We start from the raw sequence: 21218 nt of genomic DNA, 5'->3' as shown, positions 1-21218 counted from the left end.
TGTATTTTATTTTTAGTAGAGAAGGAGTTTCTCCATGTTGGTCAGGCTGGTATTGAACTCCGGACCTCAGGTGATCTGCCCGCCTAGGCCTCCCAAAGTGCAGGGATTACAGGCATGAGACACTGCACCTCGCCTCTTTACCTTTTTTTTAAAATTTTTAGTTGACAGGTAATAATTGTTTGTGCCTTCTCTTTCATGTAAATTTTTGTTGTCGTTGTTGTTGTTTTGAGACAAGGTCTCCTCCCTCTGTTGCCCAGGCTGGAGTGCAGTGGCACAAACACAGCTCACTAAAGCCTCTACCTCCTGGGTTCAAGTGAGCCTGCCACCTCAGCCTTCCAATGAGCTGGGGTCACAGGTATGTGCCAATGTGCCCAGCTAATTTTTTTTTCTTTTTTGTAGAGACAAAGTCTTGCAATGTTGCTCAGGCAATCCTCCCCACTCACCTTCCCAAAGTGCTAAGAATACAGGCGTGAGCCACCACGTGCAGCCAATAGAAATTCTTTGATTTTTTTGATAGATTTTTTTCCCCAAGATAAATAGAAAGCTTTTCCCCAGCCTTTTAATTTTTAAAAACTTTTAAGCTTAAGACACCCTTTTCTCAACCCCTCAATCTGGCCCTTCATGTTTGCTCAAAAGAGATTTCTAGAAGCCAATGTGAGAAAGCTGCACACTATATGATTCAAATTGTATGACATTCTAGAAAAGGCAAAACTATGGAGACAGTACAAAGATTAGTGGTTGCCATGGGATGGAGAAAGAAAGGCATGAATAGTCAGAGCGCAGAGGATTTTTTAGGAAAGGGAAATGATATGGTATCACAACGGTGGATATATGTCATTATATATTTGACAAAACCCATAGAATGTAAAACACCAAAGAGTGATCCATAATATAAACTACATATTTTGGGTGACAATTGTCAGGCCTCTGAGCCCAAGCCAAGCCATCGTATCCCCTGTGACTTGCAGGTATAAGCCCAGATGGCCTGAAGTAACTGAAGAATCACAAAAGAAGTGAAAATGCCCTGCCCCACCTTAACTGATGACATTCCACCACAACAGAAGTGAAAATGGCCGGTCTTTGCCTTAAGTCATGACATTAGCTTGTGAAATTCCTTTTCCTGGCTCATCCTGGCTCAAAAAGCTCCCCCACTGAGCACCTTGTAACCCCCACTCCTGCCGGCCAGAGAACAACCCCCCTTTGACTGTAATTTTCCTTTACCTACCTAAATCCTATAAAACAGCCCCACCCTTATCTCCCTTTGCTGACTCTCTTTTCTGACTCAGCCCGCCTGCACCCAGGTGAATTAAAAAGCTTTATTGCTCACACAAAGCCTGTTTGGTGGTCTCTTCACATGGACCCACATGACAACAATGATGTGTCATTGTCGGTTCGTTAAATGTAAAAGTGTTATACTCTGGTAGAAGATGTTGATAATCAGGGAAGCTGGAAGGGAGGGGTAATATATGGGAACTCCCTGAACTTTCTGCTTAATTTTTCTGTGAATCTGAAACTTCTCTAATAAAATAAATTCTATCAAAAACATAAACAAAAAAGAACAGAGAATGAGAGAGAGGGAGATTTTTTACAAGAATGTATAGAGGTGCTACAAAGGATGACCAGATGGGAACTTTTAGATTCTGGAAGGGCACAGCAGTGCCTCAAAGCTTTCATATGGGTATGAGGTATCATGCACATGGCTCCTATCTGAAAATCTAGTCCTTCTGGTCAACATCTTAGCAGTTTTCACCCTGCAGGCTTAATTAGACTTCCTCTTCCTTATGTCCCTTTCATTTTGAAAGCCCAGTGTTGCCCAGGGGGCATCTCCTTTGTATTTATGAGAGACCTGCATTCTCCCTGGCTCTGTTCTCTCAGGCTCTCTAGAACTCAGGACCTCTGAGAAGAATGGAGCCCTTCTGCCTTCAGGAACTCATGGCTCACCCCCTCTTGCTGCTGTTCCTCTTCTGCATGTCTCTGCTGCTCTTTCAGGTAATCAGGTTGTACCAGAGGAGGAGATGGATGATCACAGACCTGCACCAGTTTCCTGCACCTGGTTCTATGGCCACAGGGAGGTAAGATGAGAAAATTTGTTGGGGAGGTTAAGGGACAGAAACATGAGGTATTTAAAAAAAAAAAAAACAAAAAAACAGCACAGGCTGGTGGGTCATTATGTAATATGCAAAATGCTTTCACACCAATCTCATTTTGATTTTTACAAAAATTCTATGATATGAAGAAGAAAGATATTGTTATTCCTATTTTACAGGTAAGAAAACTGAAGCCAAAAATAGAGATGCAACTTTCCTGTGCTACCCACCTCATAAATGACAGAAATGAAACTTGAACCCTGGTCTTCTGATTGAAGGCCAAAGTCTTTACTACTTTCAGGACTCTGGGTGTTCTACAGAGAAATAGACCAAGCCAACTGTTAACAGGAAATATACAAAGATGCTACAGCTTCTAATGAAGCTGGAAATAGGAAAACATGTAGCAAATTAGAAAGGAAAGTAGAAAGATGAGCAGCAACCACAAATTAGTAAAAGGCATGTGGGACTTTGCTGCTTTGGAGGCAGATAAAGCATGAGTGGGCATATCCAGAGCAAAGACGAGATAGGGAATCGGTGGTGACTAAGGGTTTACCTTGTACCAGGAATTTTATGTTTATAATCTCACTTAATTTTCATGGCAGCTTTGTGAAATATATTTGGTCTTCCTATTATACATGTGAGGAAATCATGGCCCTGATGACCTAGATAATGAATAAGTGTCAGATTGGGATTTGAACTTAAATCTCCAAAGCTGACGCTGGAGTGAGAAGACCAATCACTCAGCAACAGGTCCTGAGTACTTGCCCTGTGCCAGGAAGATTCTGTGGAGGTGCTGGAGACACATGGAGAAGAAAACAATGCCTTCAGCAATTGTGAACCTGTCTGATGGGGTGGTGTCCACAGGCCCTCAACTTAGCACGTGGTCCATCTAAGGGAAAGGGGTTCTCCTGGGGTGACAACATTTACTAACCAGTCATGACTTATCTTATGACAGTTTTACCCAGTACAGGAGTTTGAGGTGTATCATGAACTGATGGAAAAATACCCATGTGCCGCTCCCTTGTGGGTTGGACCCTTTACGATGTTCTTCAGTGTCCATGACCCAAACTATGCCAAGATTCTCCTGAAAAGACAAGGTAAAAACCAAGAGGGGCTTCCAGTACAGAGCAGCAACAAAAGAGTCTAAGGTTGTCTATTGCATTAGGGAAGGACAGCTTGAAGCATTTTTAAGGGAAATCCATCATTTGATATGTAGAAGGAAAGATTCCATGTCCTCCTTGACATCATAGTCAGGACTCTATTGAGGGCTGTTGTAGAGAATTCTCTGATCCATTTCCAAGCAACCATCTCTCCCTACATCGAAAATTTTTCTGATGCTTCCATCACATTTACTTACCTCAGACCCCCAGGACTACCACTTACCACCACTGTGAACATACAGTGGGTTGGGGATGCAGAGGTGGTTTGCTTACAATTGGCTTAATGCCAATGTTGCACAGAGATGAGTGTTCACCATAGATGCTTTGCCCACCAATGATGCCTGTCCTCTGGGAATGGCCAGTGCCAGGTGGAGGCTCTGGCAAGTGGACACCAGTTCTCCATCAGGTCCCTAGTGTGGGAATTCCATGGAATTGCAAAGCTGCTTCTTGGCCGTGGCAAGATGTATGTAGGATTCCCCTACTGGGCTTTCCTCAACTGCCTGTTGGCATGTAAGGCTGACCTTTGCCTCATTCTCCCAGCTACCTAGATGGCTCACTCAGTTATAAAATGCCTCCACACCTCTCTTCATGCTTCTGCAAAATTTCAAGCAGCCTATGGCTCTCTCATGTCACAGGTCACTCTGCCAGAATCACCACCTTTGCATCCTTGTTGAAAATGAATTGACAACATATGTATGGGTTTATTTTTGGACTCTGATATCTACACTTAATGCCAGTACCACATTGTTTTGGTGACTATAACTTTGCAGTAAGTTTGAAATCAAGATGTATGAGTTCTCTAGCTTTGCTGTTCTTTTTCAAGGTGGTTTTGACTGTTTTGTTTCCCTTAAAATATCATAGAAATGTTAGAATTGGCTTTTCCATTTCTGCAAAGAAGGCCAATGTGATTTTCACAGGGATTCCATTGAATCTGCAGATCAACTTGGAGAGTATTGTCATCTGCACAGTATTGTCTTTCAATTTATTAACATGGATGTCTTTTTTCTTATGTACGTTTTCTTTAATTTCTTTCAGCAGTGTTTTTTAGTTTTCAGTATACAAGTCTTTTTTTTCGTTTGTTAAATTTATTCTTAAGTATTTTATGTTTTGATGCTATTGTAAATAGAGTTTTTTAAACTTTCTTCTCAGACTGTTCATTGCTAGTGTACAGAAATACAACTGATTTTGGTGTGTTGATTTTGTATGCTGCAAAGTTTCTGAATTTGTTTATTAGCTCTGACAGTTTTCTTGCAGATTTTTTAGGATTTTCTATATTTAAGATCATGTAATTTGTGAATACAGATAACTGTAGTTTTTCTCCTTCCAATTTGGATGGCTTTTTTCCTTTTCATTGCCCAATTGCTCTAGCCAGTGTTACAGTGTTGAATGTAAGTTGTGAAAGTAGATGTCTCTGTCATGATCGTAGGGGGAAAGATTTGAGTCTTGCACCACTCAGTGTAATACTAACTGTAAGTTTTTCATATATGCCTTTTAGCATGTCAAGAAACTTTCTCTGTAATCCAAGTTTATTGGGTTTTTATCATGAAAGGGTGTTGTGTTTTGTAAAATATTTTTCCTGTAACAACTGAGATCATCATGTGGTTTTTTTCTTCATTCTATTAAAGTGCTCTTGCATTCCTGGAATAAATCCCACTTGGTCATTATGTAAAATTGCCTAATATCCTGCTGGACTCCATTTGCTAGTATTTTTTGAAGAATTTTTTTATCTGTATTCATAAGGAATATTGGGCCATACTTTTCTTTTTTTGTACTATTTTGTCTGGCTTAGGCATCAGGGTAATGCTGGCATCATAGAAGGAGTTAGGAAGTGCTCCTTCTCTCCTTCTTCTGTTTTTTAGAAGAGTTTTAGAAGTATTGGCCCTAATTTATCTTTAAATGTGTGGTAGAATTCATCAGCAAAGCGCTCAGGTCCTGTGCTTTTCTTTATTAGCGATTTTTGATTGCTAGTTCATTCTCTTTACCTTACCAGCTATAGGTCCATTCAGATTTTCTACTTGTTCTTGAGTCAGTTTGGTAGTTCTTGTGCTTTCAAGAATTTGTCCAATTCATCTAGGTTACACAATTCGTCAGCATACAATTGTTCATAGTATCCTCTTTATTGACATTTAACATGGAAACATCACTTTTATTGACAGTTTAGGGCCACAATGAACAGACAGTTTCACTGAACAGAAATAGGACAGTCTCAAGACAACAGAGTATAAAATTGTAGGAAAAGGGTTAATATTCTTCACCCTCATCCTCTCCCTCTGTGCCATCTGCTCCAACCTCCTCATAATCCTTCTTAAGGGCAGCCATGTCCTCTCCTTCCTCTAGCCACTCATTCATATACCAGTGAACAGAGGCATGCTTATCATACATCAGGTCAAACGTGTGGTCCAGGGAAGCCCAGGCCTCAGCAACTGCTGTGGTGTTGCTCAGCATGCACACAGCTCTCTATACATTGACCAGGTCTCCCCCAGGTACCTCACGGGGAGGCTGGTAATTAATACCAACCTTAAAACCAGTGGGATACCAATCCACAAACTGGATAGTAGGCTTGGTCTTGATGGTGGTGATGGCAGCATTGACATCTTTGGGGACCATGTACCAATGGTACAACAGGCAGCAAGCCATGTATTTACCATGGCAAGAGTCACATTTCACTATCTGGTTGGCTGGCTCAAAGCAAGCATTGGTGATCTTTGCTACAGCAAGTTGTTCGTGATAGGCTTTCTCAGCAGAGATGATGAGGGCATATGTGGTCACAGGGAAGTGGATGCAGAGGCAGTGCACCAGTTTGGTCTAGACTTCTGTCAGATTAACATTCAGGGCTACATCAAATCTGAGGGAAGCAATGATGGAGGACACAGTCTGCCTAGTTAAAGCTAGTGTAGGTTGGGCACTCAATATTAAGGTTTCTCCACAGATGTCATAGACGGCCTCATTGTCTGCCACGAAGGCACAATCAGAGTGCCACAGGGTGATGTGGGAGATGAAGATAGAATTATACAACTATAGCTGTGGAAATAATGGGGGGTTGGGTATGTGGAGAACTCCAACTTGGACTTCTTGCCATAATCAACAGAAAGAACATTCCACCAGCAGAGAAGTGAACCCAGAATAAGTCCCCTCACCAAAGCAGTAAAAAACCAAGAAATTCTGAAGACCTGTGCACTAGTCAACCATCTTGCAAATTCAGTCCAAGATGAGGTCAATATAATCCCCTTGCCTATGCAATAGTGCCCTCAAGTATAGTTATAGGCAGCATCTTCCTTGCCTGTGATGAGCTGCCCAGGGTGGAAGAACTGGCAGTAGGTGCCAGTGTGAACTTTGTCAATGACTCCAGGTTCAACATCTACAAACACTGCCCTAGTCACATGGTTGTCAGCACCTGCCTCACTGAAGAGGGTACTGAAGGAGTCATTTCTTCCCACAATAGTCTTGTCTCTTGGCCTTGCCATCAGGCTAGAGGCCATGTTCCAGGCAGTAGAGATCCTAGCAGGAACTGCCAATCTGGACATCAGCCTAGCCAATGTGGAGCTGCACTCACATATGACAGGGACTTGTGAGGTTCTGCAAGGTTGAAGGAGGTGAAGGGACAGCAACAAGGATCTCCCACTAACAGACAACCACGGAGTCCAAGGGAGTAGTCCATAGTGTCCTCTTATAATCCTTTTATTATCTGTAATAATAAGTTGATAGTAATGTCCCTACTTTCATTTCTGATTGTAGTAACTTGATTCTTCTCACTTTTCTTGATAATCTAATTAAAGTTTTGTCAATTTTGTTAATCTTCTCAAAGAAATAATTTTTATTTGTTGATTTTTTTCTGTTGTTTTCCTGTTTTTATTTTATTTATCTCAGCTGTAATCTTTATTATTTCTTTCCTTCAGTAGCTTTGGGTTTCATTTGCCCTTCTTTTTCCAGTTCATTAAAGTATACAGTTAGGGTATTGATTTAAGGACTTTATTTTTTAAATGAAGATATTTAAGCTATAAAAATCTCATTAAGCACCGCTTTTGCTGACTTCCATAACATTGGGTATATTGTTTTCATTTTCATTTGCCTTGAAATATTTTCTAATGTCTCTTATGATTTATTCCTTGTCGCTTTGGTTGTTTAAGCATGTCTTGTTTAATATTCATGTTCTGTGAATTTTCCTGTTTCACTTCTGATACTGATTTCTAGTTTTATTCTATTTCTACTTTTATTCTATGGAGAGGTATTTTTGTATGATTTCAATCTTTTTAAATTTATTGAGACTTTTTTTGTGACTTACCATATGATCTATGCTGAAAAATGATCCATGCACTCTTGAGAAGAACATGTAATCTGCTGTTGTTAGGTGGAGCATTTAGAACATGTCTGTTTGGCATAATTATAGTGTTGTTCAAGTTCTCTATTTCCTTATTAATTTTTTCTATTGTTCTGTCCATTATTGAAAGGGATGTAGTGAATTCTCCAATTATAATGTTAGAACTGTCTATTTCTCCCTTAAATGCTGTCAGCTTGCCTCATATACTGTGGGGTTCTATTGTTAGGTATATATGTATATATTTATTACTGTTATATCTTCTTGATGGATTGACTCCTTAACAATACATAATGTCTTTCTTTATGTCACAATATTTTAAAGTATATTTAACTGATAATCACCCTGCTCTCTTTTCCTTACTGTTTGCATAGAACACCTTTTCTACCCTTTCACTTTTAACCTCTTTGTTTCTTCAGAGCTAAAGTGAGTCTCTTGTAAGCAGCATATTAGTGGATCCCATTTTTTAGTCCATTCTGCCAATCTCTGCCTTTTAATTGAATAGTTTAACCCAGTTACATTTAAAATAATTACTGATAAGGAAGCACTTATTTCTGACATTTCCCTGTTGGTTTTTTATATGTCTTATACCTTTTTTTAGAGATAGCATCTTGCTCTGTCACCTAGGGTAGGGTGCAGTGGTGCCATCATAGCTCACTGCATCCTCTAGCTCTTGGGCTCAAGTAATTCTCCCACTTCAGCCTCCTGAGTAGTTGGGACTATAGGCCTGCACCACCATGCCTGGATAATTTTTTCTTTTGTATAGACAAGGGTCTCACTATGTTGTCCAGGCTGGTCTCAAACTTCTGGCTTCAAACAATGCTTCCCCATCCATCTCCCAAAGTGCTGAGACTACAAGTGTCACCACTGTGCTCAGCCTGTCATATATATTTTATGTTCCTCACTTCCTTCATTACTGCCTACTTTGGTGTTTAATTAATTTTTGTTTTTTCATATGGTGACATTTTTATGTTACTCTTCTCATTTCCTTATCTGTATATTTTTAGTTATTTTCATAGTGGTTAATGTGGGATTACAATTAATATCTTAAAGCTATATCAACTTGGTTTAAATTAATACAAATTTAGTTCAATAGTATCCAAAAATTCTCATCCTATACATCTCCATCTCTATATATTGTTATTGTCACAGATTGCATCTTTATACATTGTGTGCCCATAACATAGATTTATAACTGTTGTTTTATGCATGTGTATGTATACCATGTAAGCAAAAAGAGGAATTAAAAACCAAAGATACAATAATACTGACTTTTATGTTTACCTATGTAGTTACCCTCACCAGTGTTCATTTTTTTACATGGCTCTGAGTTACTGCTTAGTGATCTTTCATTTCAGCCTGAAAGGCCTGCTTTAGCACTTCTTGTGGAGTAGGTCTATTAAAAACAAACCCTCTCAACTTTTGTTTATAGGGAATGTCATAATTTCTCTTTCATTCTTGAAGGATCATTTTGCTAAATATATAATTCCTAGTTGGCTTTTTTTCCTTTCAGCAGTTTGAATATTTCATCTCACTGCCTTCTGACCTCCATGGTTTCTGATTAGAAATAGGCTGTTAATTTTATTGAAGATCTCTTGTATGAGATGAGTCACCTTCTCTGTTGCTGCTTTCCAGATTTTCTCTTTATCTTTGGCTTTCAACAAATTGATTCTAATGTGTCTCAGGGTGAATCTCTTTGAGTTTATCCTGCTTGTAGTTCATTGGGCTTCTTTTCCTATAGATTCATGTCTTTCCTCAAATTTTGGATATTTTCAGTCATTATTTCTTCAGTGTTAGTTCTCTCTCTTCTCTCTTTTGGGACTTCAATTATGCATATGTTAGTATGCTTGAGGGTATCCCACAGGTCTCTTAGAACCATTCATTTTTTTCATTCTGTTTTCTATTTCTGCTCCTCAGATTCAACAATCTCAATTGACCTATCTCCAACTGCTAATTTTTTCTCTCCCTGCTCAAATCAACTGCTGAAACCTTATAAACTTTTTGTTTCAGTTACTGTATACTCCAGTTCCGGAACTTTATTTGTTTCTGTTCACAACTTCTATGTCTTTGTTAATATTCTCTATTGTTCATACATTAGTATTTTGGTTTTGTTTCATCTTTGGCTGTGGTTTATTTTAGGTCTTTGAGCATATTTAAGACAGTTGATTTAAAGTTGTCTAGTAAGTCCAACATCTACGCTTCCTCAATAACAGTTTCTTTTCATTTATTTTTCTTGTGCATAAGTCATACATCCTTTGTTTCTTTTATATGCTTTGTAATTTTTTTTGTTTAAAACTGAACATTTTAAATGTCATGTAAGAAAAAAAGGAATAAAAGAAAAAAAGTAGAAAAGAAAATAAAAATATTCTCCAGGTCTTTCCTGGTTGGTTCTGTGTTGGGGCACACCTTTAGTATTTAATCAGGGCATTTACAAGTTTGCCTTTTTAGCTTTCTCTTTCTTCTTGCACTTTGTGTAAGGACTAGTCAAAGTTAAAAGCCTATGGTCTTATCATGTCTTTTCCAAGCATGCAGTCTACCCTGTGTATGTGTAGGTACCCTGTTATATGTGAGAACATCTTAAAGCGTTGATTCCAAAAAAAATTCCCATTCCCGGCTTTTCCTTCTAGGTTTCAGTGTGTTTATTATTGCCTCAATTATTCTTTTTTGTCCCAGGAAGCAGTGATAGTTCTTTTGCTTCTCAATGTTTTTGAGGAACACTTCCCTGCCCTGAGAGAATTCTGAGTTAGGTAAAACATAGGCAAGCCCCAGTCCTTTAGAAAACCCACACAGACGTCAAAACAAACAAAATTCCTTGAGAACAAGGACCACTCTGCTTTCTCCAGGATCCAGGAATCAGAACCCCTTGAGAATGCAAGCTGCCATCTTCAAGATTGCCATGGCACTGGAGAGGGATGTGGGGCAAGGCTAAATTACAATGCCACCAATCTTTTCTATTCTTTTTCAGTGGCCTTTCTTCTGATTAAGTGCTCACTTGGTTGCTGTAAACAACTAACTGTCTTCCAGAATTCTGCTAAAGTTGACTATAACAGTTTTTTTGCCAGATAATTTTTGTTTTTGCTTTGGGGAGGGATGGCCCTGGACAGTTCCTAATCTAGCATTTTTGCTGATGTCACTCCTAGACATTATTTTTTAGGACCCTGGAATGTCTAGAGTAGAAAGGCTCATGCTTATTAGCCCTAAATGTAAAGATACATACATTCTTCCCAAAATAGTTTTGGAAACATCCTTAACAATTCTATCAGTCTCTTTTAACCGTTTCCGAAGAAATGCCAGAATTATCTTCCAACAAGTAGATTTGGAGGATGAGAATGAGGAATTAGTTAAGAAAGGGTCCCAACTCTTGACAGGGAATAGGGAATATAGTCATGTCTTTAAGTGGATAGAGGAAGAGGAGGCTATCTGGTGTTGAAGGGATAGATCAGGTTTGGATTTGCTGGGGTCCTGAGGTGTCTGTGTGGTACACAAAGGGAAATGTCTAGAGGGCAGTTGTTTTATATTGAAGTCTATGAACAGAGAGAAAGACAGAGAGAATACACTAGGGCCTGAGAGAATGAATGCCGTAAGGTATCTTCCTACCCTTAGAACTCAAGGTATTTTACAGGTTCATTTCACCTGGACTTCTGCAGAAAGTGAATCTCATATTAACAGTCCTCTCTTTTCCTAGATGTTCATATGTTTTCCCCCCCATTTTTACTTCCCTGTCTTTATCCCACATAAAGACATTGATGGCATGAATGAAGGATACTAATTCTTGTTTTCCAAAAACTGTAAAACCAAGGTTATGTCCCTTACCTTTTCTTCTGATTCATTTATATACATCTTTCTCAAACAAATCCAACAAGGGTAAAATCTACAATTTATCTCAAAGTCATGTTCCCGTGTCTAGTTTCCCTGGAGGTTACTTCTCTAATTTGGGGGAACTATTCTTTTTTGGGCCCACCTGATGTGATTGTTAAAAGAGTTGGGTTGGTCTTACAATGTTTGCAAAGGTTTAGTAAAAATGCCATGCACTTGTGCAAAAGAAAATGAGTTGCTTTTCTTCTTGAAGTCCTGAGGTTAAAGAAGTTCCAGTGTCTCAGAGTGCACTCCAGAGGGGTGCAAGCTGAAGATAACCTGTTACCCATCTAGAAAAAGATGTGAGAGTTCTTTTAGTCTCCTTCCTTTCCATATGACCCAGGGTGGAGGACAAGACAGGGGAGCATCCTTCTGGCTGTTTTCCCTCCCTGGTTCTTGGGTCCCGGTGCCCTGTTAAATATGCCATCTATGGTTAAAGGCGTGGTCCTCCGAGCTATGGAACCGGATGAACTAAGTGATGCTTTACCCACACAACCTTAGCTTATCCACCTTGTGTATTTCCTCTTTTGCCTTCCTACGCCCTGTGTAATCTGCCTGGCTCCCCCAAAAATGAGAGACTGTGTCATTTTTGCACAAGCGTCCTTTAATGGAGGCAATGTGCCAAATTGCATTTACCTTAGAAAAATGGTTCTGATTAATTTCTAAACTTAGAATCCCCTTACTAAGTACCATTTTAATAGGAAACAGACTAGATGCCTTAAAAGAACAAAGGAACTGAGTGGCTATTTTCCTGCTGATGGGACGATATTGAGACTAAAATTTGGCTATGGAAGACATTTTACTCCTAACTGCTAAAGGCAGAACTTGTGTGCCAAGCACCTTCAACCTTTATTATAAATAATATCTTTATTTAAGGAAGAGAAATGGTGGCTCAAAAAGTGAAGTCAACTGCTCAAGATGACATGCCTAAAACTAACAAAGCCAGGATTTAAGACAATTCTGGTTCAGTCCAAATCCCATGCCGTTTCCATTGAACCAGATGACACCATGTGAACATGGTGTTCACATCATCATTTTCCTTCATCATCTCCAAGTGTTCAATAAATATTTGCTGAATTTAATTGTGCTGAATTATGCGAGGGAACAAAAATAAATAAATACTCCGTGAGGGAACAAAAATAAATACTCTGTGAACTCAACTTTCATTGTTTTGGCTACCTTTATCATGTGAAACACAAGTCTTCCTAAACCAGGACTACTAAGAACAGGGCACTGCAAAATAAGGTGGATTTGGAAGTGACCTAGAATTGCCAGGAACTAATGACTTGTTAAAAAAAATTTATTTTCTGCTGAGCGTGGTGGCTCATACCTGTAATCCAGCGACTCAGGAGACAGAGGGAGAGTCACCTGAGGCCAGGAGTTTGAGACAAGCCTGGGCAACATAGCAAGACCCCATCTCTAAAAAAAATTTAAAAATTATCCAGGTGTGGCAGCAGTGCCTGTAGGCCTAACTACTCTGGAGGCTGGGGTGGGAGGATCACTTGAACAGGAATTCAAAGCTAATCATGCCACTGCACTCCAGTCTGTGTGACAGAGCAAGACATCAACTCTAAAAATAATAATAATAAAATAAAATCACATTTTCTGATTAGAAAAAATAGCACACATTGTTTTTATTTTTAGTTAATATCTTTTTTCTTTTTGATTTCCAACTCTTAAGTTCAGGGGTACATGTGCAGGATGTGCAGGTTTGTTACATAGGTAAACGTGTGCCATAGTGGTTTGCTGTACAGACCATCCCATCATCTAGATATTAAGCCCAGCATTCATTCTTTTTTTTTTTTTTCAACGGAGCCTCACTCTGTCACCCAGGCTGGAGTACAGTGGCACGATCTTGGCTCACTGCAAACTCTGCCTCCCGGGTTCAAGCGATTCTCCTGCCTCAGCCTCCCGAGTTGCAGGGACTACAGGCATTGCCACCAGGCCTGGCTAATATTTTTGTATTTTTAATAGAGACCGGGTTTCGCCATGTTGGCCAGGCTGATCTCGAACTCCTGACCTCAAATGATCTGCCCACCTCAGCCTCCCAAAGTGCTGGGATTACAGGCATGAGCCACCATGCCTGGCCTCATCAGCTATTCCTGATGCTGTCCCTCCTCCCAGCCCCCACCCTCCAACAGGCCCCAGGTGTGTTGTTCCTACACCCCGTGTCCATGTGTTCTCATCATTCAGCTCCCACTTATAAGTGAGAACATGTGGTATTTGGTTTTCTTTTCCTGTGTTAGTTTTCTGAGGATAATGGCTTCTAGCTCCATCCATGTCCCTGCAAAGGACATGATCTCATTCCTTTTAATGTCTGCATAGTATTCCATGGTGTATATGTACCACATTTTCTTTATCCAGTCTGTTATTGATGGGCATTTAAGTTGATTCCATGTCTTTGCTATTGTGAATAGTGCTGCAGTGAACATATGTGTGCACTTATCTTTATAATAGAATGATTTGTATTCCTTTGGGTATACACCCAGTAATGGGATCATTGGGTCAAATGGTATTGCTTTTGGCATCTTTGTCATGAAGTCTTTGCCCACGCCTTTGTCCTGAATGGTATTGCCTAGATTTTTGTCTGGGGTTTTTATAGTTTTGGGTTTTACATTTAAGTCTTTAATCTATCTTGAGTTGATTTTTGCACATAATATAAGGAAGTTTCAATTTTTTCCATATGACTAGCCAGTTCTCCCAGCATGATTTATTACATAGGGAATCCTTTTTCCATTGCTTGTTATTGTTGACTTGGCTGAAGATCAGATGGTTGTAGGCATGCAGTCTTATTTCTGGGTTCCCTATTCTGTTCAATTGGTCTCTGTGTCTGTTCTTGCACCAGTACCATGCTTTTTTACTTACTGTAGTCTTGTGGTATAACTTGAAGAGGCCTGCAGCTTTGTTTTGTTTGTTTGTTTGTTTTCTTAGGATTGTCTTGGCTATTCAGGCTCTTTTTGGTTCCATATGATTTTTTTTTTTTTTTTTTTTTTTTTGAAACTGACTGTCACTCTGTTGCCTAAGCTGGAGTGCAGTGGTGTGCTCCCAGCTCACTGCAATCTCCACCTCCCGGGTTCAAGTGATTCTTGTGTCTCAGCCTCCCGAGTAGCTGGGATTACAGATGCCAGCCATCATGCCTGGCTAGTTTTTGTATTTTTAGTAGAGATGGGGTTTCATCATGTTGGCCAGGCTGGTCTTGAACTCTTGACCTCAAGTGATCCTCCTGCCTCGGCCTTCCAAAGTGCTGGGATTACAGGCTTGAGCCACTGCACCCAGTCCCATATGAATTTTAAAAGATTTTCTAATTCTATGAAGAATCTCAGTAGTACTTTAAGGGGAACAGCATTGAATCTATAAATTGCTTTGGGCAATATGGCCATTTTCATGATATTGATTCTTCTTACCCAAGAGCACGGAATGTTTTCTCACTTGTTTGTGTCATCCCAGATTTCTTTGAGCAGTGGTTTGTAGTTCTTCTCGAAAAGGTCCTTCACTTCCCCTGTTAGATATATTCCTAGATATTTTATTCTTTTGTGGCAGTTGTGAATGGGAGCTCATTCATGATTTGGCTCTTGGCTTGCCTGTTGTTGGTGGAAAAATAGTACACATTAATTGTTAAACAAAATTAAACAGACAGTAAAGGAAATTAAAACTGCCTGCAATCCCATTTGGTAATACTACTATTTTCCTTCAATATTTTGTCTATTCAACTTGTATATTTTTAAATTACTATTATCTCACATATACCTATGTAATACATTTCTAATACTGCTCTTTTCACCTAATATGAAATCATGAGCTTTTCCCTTATCATTAAGAAGTTATTCAAAGACATAATTTTAGTTACTACATAACGTCCCATTTTATGGGCGGTCCATACTTTATTTTACCTTTCTCTATTTTTGGCCACTTACGGTCTTCCCTTCTTTTGACTATGGTATTAAACATTCTTGTACATAAATCTCTTGTGCAATTTTTAAAAATTTTCTTAGAGTTTATTCCTTTAAGTAGAATTAATAAATCAAAAAATATGAATGTCAGTGGGACTCTCGATTTATTCTGCCAGTGGAATTCTGTTGAGTCATTTCTTTTTACATTGCCTGGTGTTCTGTTAAGGTTTGAAAAAAAGTAAAATAGAAAAATATATGCCAAATTAGTTGTATTAATTTTGAATTTAAAACACGTTTTGTATCATCATTGCTACAATTGAAAAAGATAACAATCCATAGCCAGCTTTGATAAAGATCATCACTGTAATTTTTTAGAGCAAAAACATCAAAGACTTCTCTGAAGCAGATCTCCAGGCTGAAGTGAAAACGTTCATGATTGCAGGACATGACACCACATCCAGTGCTATCTCCTGGATCCTTTACTGCTTGGCAAAGTACCTGAGCATCAGCAGAGATGCCGAGATGAAATCAGGGAACTCCTAGGGGATAGATCTTCTATTACCTGGTAAGATCTGTATGCCTATTTCATCCTGAATTTTCTTCTTATACATTTGATTATTTCTTTCTTCTGGTATCAGTGAGTTATTGTGCATTGAGATAGTCTGTGTACATTTGGGAGGGTAAGGGTGCAGGCTAGAGTCCTATGTTATTTAAAGATTATCACTAGTTCTTATATAGAAAAACATTGTGTCAGTCACACAGTATTCAGTATGCCCTATTTTATTCCTTTCCTCACTTCAGGCAATGGTACAATTGCGGAAGGAATAGTCTGCCTGCCTTAATTATGTCACGGAAGGCAGGAATATAACAAACCCCTCTTTCTCCAAGATGCAAATGGACTTCTTAGGACTCCAGCTTTTACCACCTTAGATTGCCCAAGTAAGATGTTCAATCACTTGACATGAAAGAGAATTCACACCCCTCTTCCTTATCACCATCTCTGAACCTTAAACACTGCCACCCCACAATTATGATTATCCTTGAGATGCTGCGTATTTATGGTGTTAATAAAACCAAACTGATCATGTTTTAAAAACTTTTAAAATGGTGAAACATAGAACACATTCAAAAAGTACAGGGAACAGATGTACAGCTTAAAATGTTGTCTAACAAACAGCCATATAGTTGCTACCTGGTTTAAAAGAAAAAATTGCACATGACTAGCACTGCTAAAAACCTCATGCCTGCCTTCCTATCACAAACCCCCTCTTTCTCCAAGATGTGAATGTTTTCCTGACTTTAATAACATTCATTCTTTGTTTTTGTTTATGGTTTCGTTGCTGCCATGCAGGGTGCCCTCCTTAGATAGCTGAGCACAGTTGCTTTTTTTTTTTTTTCTTTTTCAGTCTTCCAACACTTATAGAAACAATTCCTTGTGTTATATTCCTCTGTTTGAACTACCTACTGCAGTTTCCGTTTTCCTCACTGATCCTTAAATGTAAGAGTTGCATTCATATAAATTACTACTACAGACCCCACAGTGAATGTCATGTAAAGAAGACAAAACTCATCTTCTTTTAAAAAATACATAAAATAACCTGTGTCTACCAATCACTAGCAGCTCTTCCTGTTCTTTCCCCATCCCAGCCCTGCATTTCAGAAATGCACATGAATGGAATCTTTGAAAATTAAATATTGATTTCCCATTTACTGACACACTCTTTCTAGATTATTTTATTTTCCTATTGAATGATTTCCATTAAAATGTTTTATAATATTATGTTAAGCATTCAAATGTATGCTAATCCAGAGACTTAAAATTTCTTTGAGGAATTGAACAAATTCGGTAGACTGGACAAAAGATTGCATCAAGGCTATGCCTTCTGGTAAGGGACACCATCTTGTCTCTCTGGATGCAGAAAAGAGCACAGTTGTCCATGATATCTTCTAAACCAATAGAAAGAGAAATTTCCCTGGTCCTCAAAGAGATCAGAACAATAAAGATGCTGTTTTCAAATAGCAAATAACACAGGAAACCACAAATATGGAAATAAAGCCAGAAGGATATGTCTCAGACTCCCATAAGGAAACAAAACTTTATTGAATGTCTACTCTATAACAGACACTATACTATGCCTTTACATAAGAACTCTCCTTTCATCTTCTCAATAACATTATGAAGGAAGTGTTGCTATGGTCAGTTTGACAGGAGAAAACTACAGCTCATGGAGATTATTCAGCTACTAGGAAGTGGAGCCAGGATTTGAAATCAAATGTGACTTGAACCCTAAAACCCAAATTTTCTAAAATTTAGCTTGTGGGAGTAGCTGCAGAAGACAGTTGGTTCCAGGGTGACTGCCATGAACACCCTCAGGTCTCCACATGTTGACTCTGTGGTAGTGGATGTTAGTGAAAGCCTTCATCTGACTTGCCAACACCATAGACCCAAAACACTGGGGACTTAGAAAGACCTGAGAACTGTCTCTAAATACATAAATAGTTGCCAAGGCTCCAAGAGTTTTGGGTCTGCTATTCAATGACTGAGAGATCTTGGGTATGTCACCTGATCTCGTTGAACTCCTCTTTACTCATCTGGAATTGAGTGTAACAATAATACTACATACATCACATGGCGGGTGGTACAGATTCAATTATATAAAAGTAATAAAAGAACTCTGAAAACTATCAATTTATAAAGAAATTTTGAGTGTGCCAATGGGCAAAAGTCATAAGAAAGGTTTGGGTTCAGTATTCTGAAACACTTTTGTGAATGATAGCTGCCTAAGGATGAAATGACTTGCTTTCTGAGCTAATGGGTGCCTCCATTACTAGACAGGGACATTGCCAAAGTTCTTAATACTTAGGCAGAGGAAGGGCTCTCAATTGGGTCTAGACATGGGTTCATGCTTGACCAATGCCATGAAATCATAGACACATTGTTGGTGCTAGGAGCATGTACAAGTTTCTGGAGAAGATTCATGATATTCTTCCTATTTGGGAAAATGTCTATGATTCAGAAAAGGTAAAAAATAAAAACAACACTTGATATAACTGGCAACTTGGTTGGACATATTATACTTTATGGAAAAAGTTTAAGGTTACTGTTCAAGAAACTGAGCACTCTTTTTTGCTTCTGTGTCACCTCCCAGTTGAGGGAACAAGAAGAAAGAGTCACAGTATTTTGTCCAAGCCTATGTGGCTCCTTCAGGATGCTTGCCCACCCCCTCCATTTCTGGTTTACAACTGGATATTTGGTAATGAAAACTACTCCTTTCTTTTCTCATGAACCTCTTAGCGGTTTTTATAAAAAGTAACAGAATGGGAAAAAATCACAAAGAAGAGTTATAACCAAGGATTATTATCCACAATATATAAAGAACTCATAAAAATCAGTAAGAAAAAGACAACTCTATAGAAAAACAAACATAGTGTACCAATAAATCACAGAGAACAATACAAAGATAAACATAAATGGCCAACAAATGTTTTTAAAATTTTAAATAACTTAAATATTAAATAAGGAAAATAGTTAAATAAATTACAGTACATTCTCATTACAGAATACCATGAAACCATGATAAGGAATGAGGTAACTTTTATTAAGTGAAAAAATCAGTAACAATATAGGTATTGTCCAGCAATTTTCCATTGTTATTTTAAACAGCCCTGAAACAAACAGTAGAAATATACTGTTTGTACCAAGTAAAAGCAAACCGATCTTGATTATCAGGATAGACAGGAAATGAAAAGCAAGCACTGATCACACCAGTAACAGCTGACAGCTTACTTTAACAAAAAGGTCCTGTATAGAGGAGTTTCAACAAGATAATTCATTTGTCTCCTACATAAACGTCTTTCGAAGTTAGATGGTCCAGAGGTAGTCAAGTAGTTTGCTCTACAAGGTCATCCTGGCACCTAGGCTCCTTCTACACTGTTGTCCTGCTCTTTTCAATATATGGCTTTCAGTGAAAGATCTAAGATAGCTGCTCTAGCTCCTACCACCAGTCGCCTTTACGAAAGTGGGAAGGAGATAAAAGCAAAAGGGAAGGCATGTACTTTTCCTTTTGAAGATATTAGCTGGCTGTTGTACACATCACTTCTGCTCACAGTTCTGCTCAAAATCTAGTCACATGACACATCTCATTGAAAGAGACGCCGGGAATTATGGCAACCACGAGCTCAGCTAACATTTCTATTTCTGTAGGAGTGGAGAAAGGATGTTCAAGGGACATTGAGTCACCTTTGCCACAAATAGCTTATGTTTTAAACATGGACTGGGATGTGTCCTTTAAAATAGAAGCAGTATAAAGGGTAGTATTGACTAGGAAGGGTGTCACATCATTTACAGTTCAGTAATCAAGAGTCATTCAAATTTCCCGCGGGCCATCTGAGTTAATTTATAAAGAAAATGGCAAGGCTCACCACAAATATAATTATTGCTGTAAGTTCTAGAATGCACCAAGCACACATGACCATAGGGGCTGTACGCTTCCACTTACCCTTACTCCATGCTAAAGCGCTGGACATAGGTTACAAATTAAACTGGTGGTCAGGGAAAGCTGCCCCCAATTATTGGTGATTGATATGGTTTGGCTCTGTATCCCCACCCAAATCTCACTGTAATCCCCATGTGTTGAGGGAAGGACCTGTAATCTCCACATGTGGAGGGAGGGAGGTGACTGGATCATGGAGGTAGTTTCCTCCATGCTGTGCTTGTGATAGTGAGTACCCGGAGATCTGAGGGTTTTATAAGTGTTTGATGGTTCCTTCTTCAAATGCTAGCTCTGTCACCTACTGCCATGTAAAACGTTCCTGCTTCCCCTTTTCCCATGGTTGTAAGTTTCCTGAGGCCTCCCCAGCCATGCCGAACTGTGAGTCAAACCTCTTTTCTTTATAAATAACCCAGTCTTGGGTAGTATCTCTATAGTGGTGTGAAAATAGGCTAATACAGTTATCTTTCCAAATAGTGCATATGGACACAGAGAAGGCAACAGGAAAATAGGATCTATATCAGTTATTTGAACCCTGCCAGATATTTTTATATGGGGTATTTGAGGCCACTACCTTTGAGAACTGAATCCTCTCTATCCCCTCATAAACTCTTGGCAGGATATGAGTTTTGTCACACTAAGCATGGTGACTCTTCTATGTGGTTAAGGGAATTCTTGGTCTCACAAGCTACCTTCTTTCTCATACTTAGCCTCTCTCCTTATTAGATGCCTCAGGGGCCTACACCACTTTTACTATAGGATTTAGTCATAACCAAAATGTCCAGCAAGGCAAAGTACTGATGACTACATAGTGAGAGCAAACCAGTCACAAGTACTGTCAAAACTGCTCCTATAATCAAATAGGATATCTTTGGTTAGTCTTCCTAATCTTAGATTTCTCCCAGTCCCTAACCACCTATTTCCAATTAATGAGTCCTAGCTTCTTTACCAAATGCCACCCAAATCCATTTCACATTCATTTCCCTTCAACTTCACCCTTGCCAAGCCACCACCATCTCTCCTCTGTACATTGCAACAGCTTCCTAACTGGTTTCCCTGTTTCCCCACTCTTGCCCCTTCTAATGCACTTACTTATTCTCCGTATAATGGATGTAAAACTTGCTTAAAATGTACTTCACCTCGTATCTCACCTGATGAAAGCCCTTCAAAGGCCTCCTCCTGCACTTAAAGACAAGTCTAAATTTCTGATTAGGCTCAAATGAGTGATGAATCTGGAAATTATGAAGACATTCCCCTTTAGGCGGTACAAGATTACCACCAGGAAAATATGCAGAATATATAATATTCTAGATAAAGGCTTTCTTATCCAGGGCTCAAAACCCAGAAACCTTAAAAAATATAAGTATCTTACTTCATGAAAATTTAAAAGGTTTTATATAGTAAAAGACATCATGAATACA

At 39.0% G+C, this 21218-nt stretch overlaps 1 pseudogene; it reads right to left on the bottom strand.

Moving 5' to 3' along the window:
* Positions 1-5488: 5488 nt before the first annotated feature.
* On the bottom strand, positions 5489-6195 carry LOC102125033 (tubulin alpha-1C chain-like; annotated as a pseudogene).
* Positions 6196-21218: the final 15023 nt, after the last annotated feature.

The sequence above is a fragment of the Macaca fascicularis genome, chromosome 1, assembly GCF_037993035.2.
Source record: "Macaca fascicularis isolate 582-1 chromosome 1, T2T-MFA8v1.1".
Classification (NCBI taxonomy): Eukaryota; Metazoa; Chordata; class Mammalia; order Primates; family Cercopithecidae; genus Macaca; species Macaca fascicularis.
The sequence above is the reverse complement of the archived record's forward strand: the minus strand, read 5'-3'. Positions and strand labels throughout refer to the sequence as shown.